Here is a 13,013-nt window from a genome sequence, read left to right on the forward strand (position 1 = left end):
AATGTATAATCATTATTTCTGAATGAAAGTAGATTTGATCAGAAATAAGATATGAACTGGCCATCATTTACCATTGGCAATAATTGATCTTTTTTCAAAAAGACTAAACAATATGTGCCAGGTTATAATGCCTCAAACTTAAATGTAAGTGTTTAAGTCAATTAGATGTCTTTAGTTCCTTGTTCTTATACAAATTGAGAAATACAGTACTTGCTTTACATCTCAGGATAAGCCGGACATTAACTGTGCACATAGGTGTGCGCATATTGAGTGTTAGGGGTGCACAGGCACCCAGTGGCGTAACAATAGCCCCGCAGCCCCCGCGGGGGCTATTGTTACCCGCTGCCGGCTGCCTCCACTTAATGCCGCCTCCGGTACCTGCCATTGTGCCGCATCAGTGTGCGGTCCCGGGTCTCCCTGCTCCTGCTAATGAAAACTGACACTTAGAAAATGGCTGCCCCCATACTGCAGACCATTTTTGAGGATGCTAGAGGAGGCGCAGGAATCCCGGCGGTCAAAATCCCGACGCCGGAATCCCGACAAGGGGGGGACGTGGATCGCTTGTTCGGCACACTAATTTATTCTCCCTCTATGGGTGTCATGGACACCCACGGAGGAAGAAAGTGTCAGGATTTCGGCGATCGGGATTCCGGCGTCGGGATTTTGACCGCCGGGATTCCGACCCCTGGGAAATTGACCGCATCCTGAAGAATCAACTGTCAACTAATAATTAAATGCAACCGTCTCTGAATAGGTTGCAAAAATGTGTTTTCGGGTGCGTTTTGCTTCTCCTTTTGAACCCAATCCTGAATAAGGCCCAAATCTTCCATAGATTTGAAAATAAATACAGTTACTTGTCAGGTTCTATAATATAGAATGATAATTTCAACCATAAATTATATTTATTCAAATATACAGGATACTTGTTTATTTTATACTGCTTAATCTTAAGACGCATATACACTGGGTGATTTTGAGCTGAAAGCTGCTCACTTTTGCCATTTGAGCTGCTTTCAGCTCAAAATTGCCTAGTGTGTATGGCCGGGTGATGAGCGGTGAGCACTCATGCACGTTCCCGCACTGAGGGGAAAATTTACTAAGATAAGAGTTCTATTTCACATGGGATGTTGCTATGGGCAACCTATCAGATGTTATCCATTATTTTCTAGAAGATGTTAAATAAATAAGAAGATTCTGATTGGTTGCCCATAGCAACATCCCATGTGAAATAGAATTTCTATCTTAGTAAATTTTCTCCTCAGTGTGTTTGGACCTTAAGCCATGCAAACACAATGGGGGAAATTTACTAAGAATAAGATATTTGTATACTTAATACGAATGGATACGATTGCACACGGCTGTTTTAGCCGTATGCAAATTTGTATTCCGGAGGGTAATTTACAAAGCAGTCAAATACGACTGCTTTGTATTTACCGATGTCGTATCCATTTGTATTAGCGGCCATATATACGCCCGCTAATACAAATTCGTATAGGCAGCCGGCACGGATCAGTCAGATCCGTGCCGGCTGCAGTGTGTAAAAAAACGCCCATACTTACCAGGGTCCTCCGGTGTAGATCTGGTCCTCTTCGTTCCAAGTAGCATCCACAGGGAGAAGAAAAATAACAAAATGCTGAAACCCGAACCATCACGGACTTTGGAGGAGCCTCCTCCTCCCGAATGCCGCTATTGGCCGGCTTGCGGCCTAGCGGCCAATCAGAGGCCAAGTTCCACAGGCCTTTTAATGCCCGCATGCTGGGACTTGTGGTTCTCCAAGTCCCTGCATGTGGGGGAAGCTTGCTGGGACTCATAGTTCCACAGCAATATACAATAGGTTCTTTCTATTTTTACACCATTTAGTCAGCCCGATGCCCACCACACCAGGGGCATCAGGGACAGCCCAGGGTAATTCTGGAGGGGGGGGGGGACCCCTTCATTGGGTTTTTTATTTTTATTATTTATTTATCTATTGTTTACACACCAAAGCCTGCACGGATCTGACTGATCCGTGCAGGCTTCTGCCAAATACGCCAGGAATATAAAGTGTATTTTCCTGGCTTATTCGGCAGTTTACCACTAATTAGTGGCGGTATTTTAATACGGCCACTTAGTAAATTAGGAATCACCATTCTTTTGAATGGTGATTCCTATTCATATTTTTTCGATGGCGTAAATACAAATACGAATGTATACGCATATTCTATACTTACTATCCTAAAAATACGTATATGCCAAAAAAAATCGTATTTTACTTATACAAATACGATTTTTTTTGGACGTATTAGCCTTAGTAAATTTCCCCCAGAATGTGATTCTTAAGTTGCTTCCTTAATGATTTCTGGTGTCCCTGCAGCATCTAGTGGCAGACAAGGTGAACTGTATCTATTACAATGCTCATTATAATTTCATGCTGAATTTTAAAGATTCCATAACCTATACTTATCTTATACAGAATACATAGCTAGTTTTAACCCCTTCCTGACAGAGCCAGTTTTTGCGTTCCTGACAGAGCCCTTTTTTTCAAATCTGACATGTATCACTTAAGTGGGGATAACTTTTTTTTGCTTTTACTTATCCCAGTGATTTTGAGATTGTTTTTTCGTGACACATTGTACTTCAAATTAGTGGTAAATTTGGGTCGATACAGTCTGTGTTTTTTTGTGAAAAATACCAAAATGTCGTAAAAAAATGGAAAATTTAGCAATTTGCAAAATGTTAAATTTTCTGCTTGTGAGACAAATAATCATACCACTCAAAATAGTTAATAACTAACATAGACCATATGTCTACTTTATGTTTCCATCATTATTTCAACTTCCTTTTCATTTTTTTGGACACTAGGAGGCTTACAATATGAATAGCAAATTCTCAAATTTTCAAGAAAATTTCAAACACTGATTTTTTTAGGGACCAGTTCAGTTCTGATGTGACTTTGAGGGACTTGTATGTGAGACACCCCCATAAATGATACCATTTCAAAAACTGCACCCCTCACAGTATTCAAAACAGCATTTTTGAAGTTTGTTAACCCTTTAGGTGTTTCACAGGAATTAAAACAAAGTGTAGGTGAAATTTCAAAATTTCATTTTTTTTGCAGATTTGCAATTTTAATACATTTTTCTAAGGAACACAGTACATTTTACTAGAGAAATGTGACTAAAAATTGATTCCCCCAATTCTTTTGTTTTCATAAATATCCTATATGTGGCCCTAGTGTGCACGTTGACCAAACCACAGGCTTCATAATAGAAGGAGCACCTACTTGATTTTGGAGCCTCCTTTTTATGAGATTATTTTTTAGGCACCATGTAGGTTTCTAGGCACCATAAGATGCTAAAATTTAGGAACCCCCCCACAAGTGACCCCATTTTGCAAACTACACCCCTCAGGGAATTCATCTAGGGGTATAGTGTACATTTCAAACCCCCAGGGGTTTCACCAATTTTGATACAACTGGGCAGTGAAAATTAAAAATTACATTTTTTTACACAAAAATGCAGTTCTGGCTCAAAATTTTTCATTTTCAGAAGGTATGAAGGAGAAAAGCACCCCAAAATCTGTGCCCCTATTTCTCCCGAGTACGGCAATGCCTCACATGTGACCAAAAAATACCATTTGGGTGCATGGCAGGACTCAGAAAGGAAGGAGTGATTTTTGGATTTTGCAGCTCAGATTCTGGTGGAATGTTGGTGGGTGCTATGTCGCATTAGCAAGACCCCCCAAGCACCAATACAGTGGAATCCCCCCACAAGTGACCCCATTTTGCAAACTACACCCCTCAGGGAATTCATCTAGGGGTATAGTGTACATTTCAAACCCCCAGGGGTTTCACCAATTTTGATACAACTGGGCAGTGAAAATGAAAAATTACATTTTTTTACACAAAAATGCAGTTCTGGCTCAAAATTTTTCATTTTCAGAAGGTATGAAGGAGAAAAAGCACCCCAAAATCTGTGCCCCAATTTCTCCCGAGTACGGCAATGCCTCACATGTGACCAAAAAATACCATTTGGGTGCATGGCAGGACTCAGAAGGGAAGGAGTGATTTTTGGATTTTGCAGCTCAGATTCTGGTGGAATTTTGGTGGGTGCTATGTCGCATTAGCAAGACCCCCCAAGCACCAATACAGTGGAACCCCCCCACAAGTGACCCCATTTTGCAAACTACACCCCTCAGGGAATTCATCTAGGGGTATAGTGTACATTTCAAACCCCCAGGGGTTTCACCAATTTTGATACAACTGGGCTGTGCAAATGCAAAATTACATTTTTTACACAAAAATGCAGTTCTGGCTCAAAATTTTTCATTTTCACAAGGAATGAAGGAGACAAAGCACCCCAAAATCTGTGCCCCAATTTCTCCCGAGTACGGCAATGCCTCACATGTGACCAAAAAATACCATTTGGGTGCATGGCAGGACTCAGAAGGGAAGGAGTGATTTTTGGATTTTGCAGCTCAGATTCTGGTGGAATTTTGGTGGGTGCTATGTCGCATTAGCAAGACCCCCCAAGCACCAATACAGTGGAACCCCCCCACAAGTGACCCCATTTTGCAAACTACACCCCTCAGGGAATTCATCTAGGGGTATAGTGTACATTTCAAACCCCCAGGGGTTTCACCAATTTTGATACAACTGGGCAGTGAAAATGCAAAATTACATTTTTTACACAAAAATGCAGTTCTGGCTCAAAATTTTTCATTTTCAGAAGGAATGAAGGAGACAAAGCACCCCAAAATCTGTGCCCCAATTTCTCCCGAGTACGGCAATGCCTCACATGTGACCAAAAAATACCATTTGGGTGCATGGCAGGACTCAGAAGGGAAGGAGTGATTTTTGGATTTTGCCGCTCAGATTCTGGTGGAATTTTGGTGGGTGCTATGTCGCATTACCAAGACCCCCCAAGCACCAATACAGTGGAACCCCCCCACAAGTGACCCCATTTTGCAAACTACACCCCTCAGGGAATTCATCTAGGGGTATAGTGTACATTTCAAACCCCCAGGGGTTTCACCAATTTTGATACAACTGGGCAGTGAAAATGAAAAATTACATTTTTTTACACAAAAATGCAGTTCTGGCTCAAATTTTTTCATTTTCAGAAGGTATGAAGGAGACAAAGCACCCCAAAATCTGTGCCCCAATTTCTCCCGAGTACGGCAATGCCTCACATGTGACCAAAAAATACCATTTGGGTGCATGGCAGGACTCAGAAGGGAAGGAGTGATTTTTGGATTTTGCAGCTCAGATTCTGGTGGAATTTTGGTGGGTGCTATGTCGCATTAGCAAGACACCCCAAGCACCAATACAGTGGAACCCCCCCACAAGTGACCCCATTTTGCAAACTACACCCCTCAGGGAATTCATCTAGGGGTATAGTGTACATTTCAAACCCCCAGGGGTTTCACCAATTTTGATACAACTGGGCTGTGCAAATGAAAAATTACATTTTTTACACAAAAATGCAGTTCTGGCTCAAAATTTTTCATTTTCACAAGGAATGAAGGAGACAAAGCACCCCAAAATCTGTGCCCCAATTTCTCCCGAGTACGGCAATGCCTCACATGTGACCAAAAAATACCATTTGGGTGCATGGCAGGACTCAGAAGGGAAGGAGTGATTTTTGGATTTTGCCGCTCAGATTCTGGTGGAATTTTGGTGGGTGCTATGTCGCATTACCAAGACCCCCCAAGCACCAATACAGTGGAACCCCCCCACAAGTGACCCCATTTTGCAAACTACACCCCTCAGGGAATTCATCTAGGGGTATAGTGTACATTTCAAACCCCCAGGGGTTTCACCAATTTTGATACAACTGGGCAGTGAAAATGAAAAATTACATTTTTTTACACAAAAATGCAGTTCTGGCTCAAATTTTTTCATTTTCAGAAGGTATGAAGGAGACAAAGCACCCCAAAATCTGTGCCCCAATTTCTCCCGAGTACGGCAATGCCTCACATGTGACCAAAAAATACCATTTGGGTGCATGGCAGGACTCAGAAGGGAAGGAGTGATTTTTGGATTTTGCAGCTCAGATTCTGGTGGAATTTTGGTGGGTGCTATGTCGCATTAGCAAGACACCCCAAGCACCAATACAGTGGAACCCCCCCACAAGTGACCCCATTTTGCAAACTACACCCCTCAGGGAATTCATCTAGGGGTATAGTGTACATTTCAAACCCCCAGGGGTTTCACCAATTTTGATACAACTGGGCTGTGCAAATGAAAAATTACATTTTTTACACAAAAATGCAGTTCTGGCTCAAAATTTTTCATTTTCACAAGGAATGAAGGAGACAAAGCACCCCAAAATCTGTGCCCCAATTTCTCCCGAGTACGGCAATGCCTCACATGTGACCAAAAAATACCATTTGGGTGCATGGCAGGACTCAGAAGGGAAGGAGTGATTTTTGGATTTTGCAGCTCAGATTCTGGTGGAATTTTGGTGGGTGCTATGTCGCATTAGCAAGACCCCCCAAGCACCAATACAGTGGAACCCCCCCACAAGTGACCCCATTTTGCAAACTACACCCCTCAGGGAATTCATCTAGGGGTATAGTGTACATTTCAAACCCCCAGGGGTTTCACCAATTTTGATACAACTGGGCAGTGAAAATGAAAAATTTAATTTTTTTTACACAAAAATGCAGTTCTGGCTCAAAATTTTTCATTTTCAGAAGGTATGAAGGAGAAAAAGCACCCCAAAATCTGTGCCCCAATTTCTCCCGAGTACGGCAATGCCTCATGTGTGACCAAAAAGTGGCAGGACTCAGAAGGGAAGGAGTGATATTTGGATTTTGCAGCACAAATTCTGGTGTAATGTTGGTGGGTGCTATGTCGCATTAGCAAGACCCCCAAAGCACCAATACAGTGGAACCACCCCACAAGTGACCCCATTTTGCAAACTACACCCCTCAGGGAATTCATCTAGGGGTATAGTGTACATTTCAAACCCCCAGGGGTTTCACCAATTTTGATACAACTGGGCAGTGAAAATGAAAAATTACATTTTTTTACACAAAAATGCAGTTCTGGCTCAACATTTTTCATTTTCAGAAGGTATGAAGGAGAAAAAGCACCCCAAAATCTGTGCCCCAATTTCTCCCGAGTACGGCAATGCCTCATGTGTGACCAAAAAGTGGCAGGACTCAGAAGGGAAGGAGTGATATTTGGATTTTGCAGCACAAATTCTGGTGGAATGTTGGTGGGTGCTATGTCGCATTAGCAAGACCCCCCAAGCACCAATACAGTGGAACCACCCCACAAGTGACCCCATTTTGCAAACTACACCCCTCAGGGAATTCATCTAGGGGTATAGTGTACATTTCAAACCCCCAGGGGTTTCACCAATTTTGATACAACTGGGCAGTGAAAATGAAAAATTACATTTTTTTACACAAAAATGCAGTTCTGGCTCAAAATTTTTTATTTTCAGAAGGTATGAAGGAGAAAAAGCACCCCAAAATCTGTGCCCCAATTTCTCCCGAGTACGGCAATGCCTCACATGTGACCAAAAAATACCAGTTGGGTGCATGGCAGGACTCAGAAGGGAAGGAGTGATTTTTGGATTTTGCGGCTCAGATTCTGGTGGAATGAATGGTGGGTGCTATGTGGCATTAGCAAGACCCCCGAAGCATGGTGAAATTATGAACCTAATAATCCATAGATGTGTGGTATAATTTAAAACACTCCTTTATACATAGGCCGGGTTTGTTGGGGCAAGTGTCACACTGGAAAATAGTTTGCTTTCTTATTCCCTTTTTATAGCAAACTTTGCACCTTTTTTGTGTCCTGCCCTTTTTTCCAGTGCAGGGGATTTCATCAGGAAAATGCTGCCCTGGTACAATACGGGGGCCAGTACTAGAAGTACTGGGGCCCTCTGCCTGCTGGTTCCCAAATATTAGGCCCTTTATGACTTCCTCTTGAAAGTGCATAAATGTCCCCCTCTGGCCGGTAGAACGGAATAGCACGTAAGCGTTATACAGTGCCATCTGGATGATATACACGGCCAGCTTCTTGTACCAGATTTTTGTTTTCCGCAGGGCACTGTACGGCTTCAGTACCTGATCTAAAAGATCCACTCCGCCCATGTACCTATTGTAATCCAGGATACAATTAGGTTTTGAGGTGTGGGTACTGGTACCTCGTACAGGGACGGAGGTGGTACTGTCTCCGTGAATTGTTGTCAGTATAAGGACATCCCTCTTGTCCTTATTTTTGACCAACAACATATTTTCGGTGCATATTCCCCTGCTTTCACCCCTTCTCATTACTTGGGCAATGTGCGTTTTTGGGAGGCCTCTTTGGTTCTTGCGCACAGTACCGCAAGCTGCTGTACCTCTTGAACCAAGGGCCTTAAACAGGGGGATGCTAGTGTAAAAGTTATCCACATAGAGGTGATAACCTTTATCCAGGAAGGGGTGCACTAAATCCCAGACAATTTTTCCACTAACACCTACGAGGGAGGGGGGGCATTCTGGCGGTTCAATTCTTGAATCCTTCCCTTCATATACCCTAAACCTGTGAGTGTACCCTGAGGTGCTTTCACACAGCTTATACATTTTTATGCCATACCTTGCCCTCTTACTGGGAAGGTACTGGCGGAATTTAACCCTTCCTTTAAAATGTATAAGGGACTCGTCTATGCAAATGAATTTATCTGGGATGTACATCTCTTCAAATTTTGCACTGAAATGATCAATGACCGGCCTGACTTTGAATAGCCGGTCAAAGGTGGGATCATCTCTGGGTGGGCACTGTGCATTATCGTTGTAATGCAAAAATTTAAGGATCGTCTCAAATCGAGCCCGGGGCATGGCCATACGGTAAAATGGGGTGCTGTACAGAACATCTGTACTCCAATATTGCCTAATTTCTGGCTTTTTTACTATGCCCATATGAAACACCAGACCCCAAAACGTCATCATCTCTACTGCATCTACAGGGGTCCACCTAGCAAATGATGACGTGGGGTTTTGAGCAATAAACTGCTGGGCATATAAATTAGTTTGGTCCACCATTAAATTTATAAAATCATCAGAGAAAAATAATTTGAAAAAGTCAATTTCTCTGAGACCTGTGGAATCAAATTGGATTCCTGGCATGGCCAAAAACTCAGGAACCTGGGGCTCAAAATTGTCTGGTGGTGGGGTCCATACGAGATCAATTATTGGGGGGGGGGGGGGGGTCTCAGCTGCTCTACGGGGGCGTCTTTGAGGGGGTCCCTCATCACCAGAGGAGGAAGAGGAGCTTAAGACGAATCCTTCAAATTCCCCGCTTGCATCACTGGCTGTGTCAGAGTCAGAGGCAAGCATGGCATATGCCTCCTCCGCTGAATACATTCTTCTGGATGACTGGGATGACATTTGGGATGCCATTTTTATTTTTGTGTTACTGGTAGTGAAATGTTTCAACACGTGTATAGTGTAGGGGGGGGTACAAACTTTATTTCAACCCGGGGGGTATGTAGTGTGTAGTGTGTATGTAGTGCAGAAAAAAAAAATACTTTATACAAAAAAAAAAAAAATTGAAGGGGTTAAAAAAAAATAAAAATTGAAGGGGTTAAAAAAAAAAAAAATTGAAGGGGTTAAAAAAAAAAAAAAAGGTCCTGCGCCAAAAATTGAGCACAGATGTTGGTCAGTAACGTCCGTCACTGAACAGCGCTCAAAGGCAACAGGAATTTGATTAAAAGAAAAAAAAAATAGATCAACCCTGTGCCGAAAAAAGCTGATCAGTGATGTACGTCACTGATCAGCGCACAGTGGCCACAGGACACCCACAAAATCACAGTGTGTGTAAAAAAAAAATTAAAAAAAGACCCCACAGCACCCACAAAAAAAAAAAGGTGATCAGTGATGCGACACTGATTACCAGTGAGGGGCAGCAGGTGCACAACCTTTGGTGCAACTGACAGTGCAACTGGCAGCAACTGACAGGTATATATATAAAAAAAAAACCTCTGCACCCCCAAAAAGTTGCTGATCACCTCAGATATAGTGATCAGCACAAAAGGCGGGGGCAGCAGACACAAAATTTAGCACTCTCTATCACTCTCTGTCACTATCTCTCTCTATCTCTCTATCTCTCACTATCTATCACTCTATGACACTGCAGCAGCAGCACTGACAGTTATATATATGAAAAATAACCCCTGCACCCCCAAAAAGTTGCTGGGGGTGCACAAAAGGGGGGCAGCAGACACAAAATATAGCAGTCTCTATCACTCTCTGTCACTATCTCTCTCTATCTCTCTATCTCTCACTATCTATCACTCTATGACACTGCAGCAGCAGCACTGACAGGTATATATATATATATAAAAAAAAACCTGCGCCCCCAAAAAGTTGCTGATCAGTTAATTTATACTGATCAGCACAAAAGGGGGGGCAGCAGTCAGTTATATAAAAAATATATAGCACAATCTGTCACTATCTCTCTATCTCTCTCTCTCTATCTCTCTATCTATAACTATATCACACTGCAGCAGCACAAAATATAGCACTCTCTGACACTATCTCTCTCTATCTCTCTCTATCTATCTATCTCTATCTAACGCTATTACACTGCAGCAGCACAAGTTCACAACACAGGAAGTCACAAGTAGTAACAGGATCCAGGAAGCATCCAGCACACTACAAGCAGTGATGAAGCAGTGATCAGGTAAGTATTTTGCTCGGTTCAGGTCAGTATACTGCGGCAGCTAGGCACGGTGACCGCACTGCACGCAATTCCAGACCGGAATGGCGTCTGCAGTGCAGTCACCGTTAGTTTAAATCCCCCTCCTTGGCTGTGATTGGTCCGTCGGTCCGACGAACCAATCACGGCCTTTGGGGGCGGGCGGGGTGAGGTGGGGTGACACCAGTGTCACCCTTACACCCCGCGGTGATTGGTGCTGTACTTTACAGCACCAATCACCTCCGATCGCGTGTCACCGGCGAACGTTATTCGCCGGTGACACAGAAAACGCTGTGAATGGCTGTTCACACTGAACAGCCAATCACAGCGATCGCCGACGGGGGGGGGCGGCATCGCAGCCCCCCCTGGGCATGCAGGGACATGTCTGCTGTCAGGGACAGCAGACATGTTGAAACTGTCACCGCGTCTATAGACGCGGTGACAGTTACAAGCCATGACGTACATTTACGCCATGTGTCGGGAAGTACTTCCCGACCATGACGTAAATGTACGTCAAATGTCGGGAAGGGGTTAAAATTTGTTTCATGAAGTGTTTATTTTGACTAATTTATAGGAGCAGAATAATATCAATTCAGCTATAGAAATGCATTATTTAAAATGTGAAATTTAAAAAAAGCAAAAAACAAAACAATAAGTCAGTGGCTTCTAAACTTATTTTGGAATCACAGGGCCCTGGAGCATAAAATGTTTTTCATGGCACCCAAAGGCCAAACATTTCTTTTCAGAAAATCTGATATAATATAGTAAAGTAGATTGAGTTGATCATCTTTAGGGCCAGTTATGTGGTGAGGGACAGGATTTACTTCACTTTGTCCACATATGTTATAACTGGCAGCAACCAGCACTGGTTTTTGCCTGTTACGTTGGTCATAAATAATTTGAATTGGTCTTTGACTACCAACCTGTATGTGTCCTGACTCTGAGGCACACCAGGCAGGGCCGGATTTGTCACTAGGCTTTCCAGAGGCATAGGGCATGTTGAAGTGACATGCTGAGCATTTGGTCTAGGACATATTAACCCCTTCAGTGGCAATCCTGAGAATTTTGTGCCTCAGTGCCCAGTCTGGCAAGCCCGGAAAATTCTCGGGATTGCCACTGTTTACATCCGGGCAGCGCTGCTGAGTTCACTCACTGATCTCAGGGAGCTTCAGCGCTGCCCGGCTCCCAACCCTCTGTGGTGCCGCCTCCTCCCTCCTCCTCCCCTCTGGGTTTTGTATTGAAGTCCCCGGTGCTGGCTTATGACAAGCCGGCTGCCGGGGACAGGTACGCAGTGCTGGGGCGCAGGTCCGGGCAGCCGCTGATTGACAGTGCAGCTGCGCTGCCCGGACCCAGTGGTGTTTTTTTTTTTAAGGGAGCGCTCCCCATAAAAAACTCGCCCAGTGGGAAGCGCTCCCAAAAAAAGAACCCACCACTGAAGGGGTTAAATAGAGACCATATATAAATAATAAATATTACAAATATTAAAAAGAGAAAATTCAGGTGCACCCTGCTAATCAGAATATGTTCCCACCAACCTCGACCAGATGACCTCATTTGGTGGGTCCCTACACTAAAGGCCGCCCATACATTAGGCTGACTTGTATAAGCCTGAGGAAGATATAAAGTGGAGATAACGTGGAAGGTGATAACGCACCAGCCAAACAACTACTAACTGTCATTTTCCAAACACAGTTGATTGGCTGGTGCGTTATCACCTTCGACTTTATCTCCACTTTATCTCTTTACCAGGCTTAATACATCTGCCCCAAGGTCTCCTAAATACATCCTTACATTGCATTTTAGCATTTGGCCAAGTTGATCACTGCTCACAGTTATAAACCATCCGCTGCCCGGATCCCCGCCACACGCTGCCCGCTGCCTTTCCCTAGGACAGTGCCGTCTTCCCCATTGTGGTGGGCTCCTACTATACTATCCAACTGCCCATTAAGCCCAATGGGAAAGACGACCCTGCTGCTGCCCTGTTACTGCACACAGAGATGGGAGCCAGGACAGCAGCAAGCGCAGCAGTGGGCACTGAAAATCCAGACTAAACGGTATGTGACAACCACACAGGACATGGCTGTCACCGGGGAAGGGGGACATGGCTGACATTGGGGGATGGGGGACATAGTAATGATTTGGCCTGACACCTAAATCCACCTCTGGGTGTATTGATTGCAAAGTTTGCATCTAGCAGCTACATTTGCCCCCAATTCTACATCAGCCTCATAGCCAGTGTTACAGCTATTGTCATTCATATATGGCAGCAATTTCGTGTTCTTAGTTAGCATTTACATTTGAAATTGGTTAATAATATACAAAACATGAAAAATACCAAGTT

The sequence above is a fragment of the Crinia signifera genome, chromosome 1, assembly GCF_055691185.1.
Source record: "Crinia signifera chromosome 1, ASM5569118v1, whole genome shotgun sequence".
NCBI lineage: Eukaryota > Metazoa > Chordata > Amphibia > Anura > Myobatrachidae > Crinia > Crinia signifera.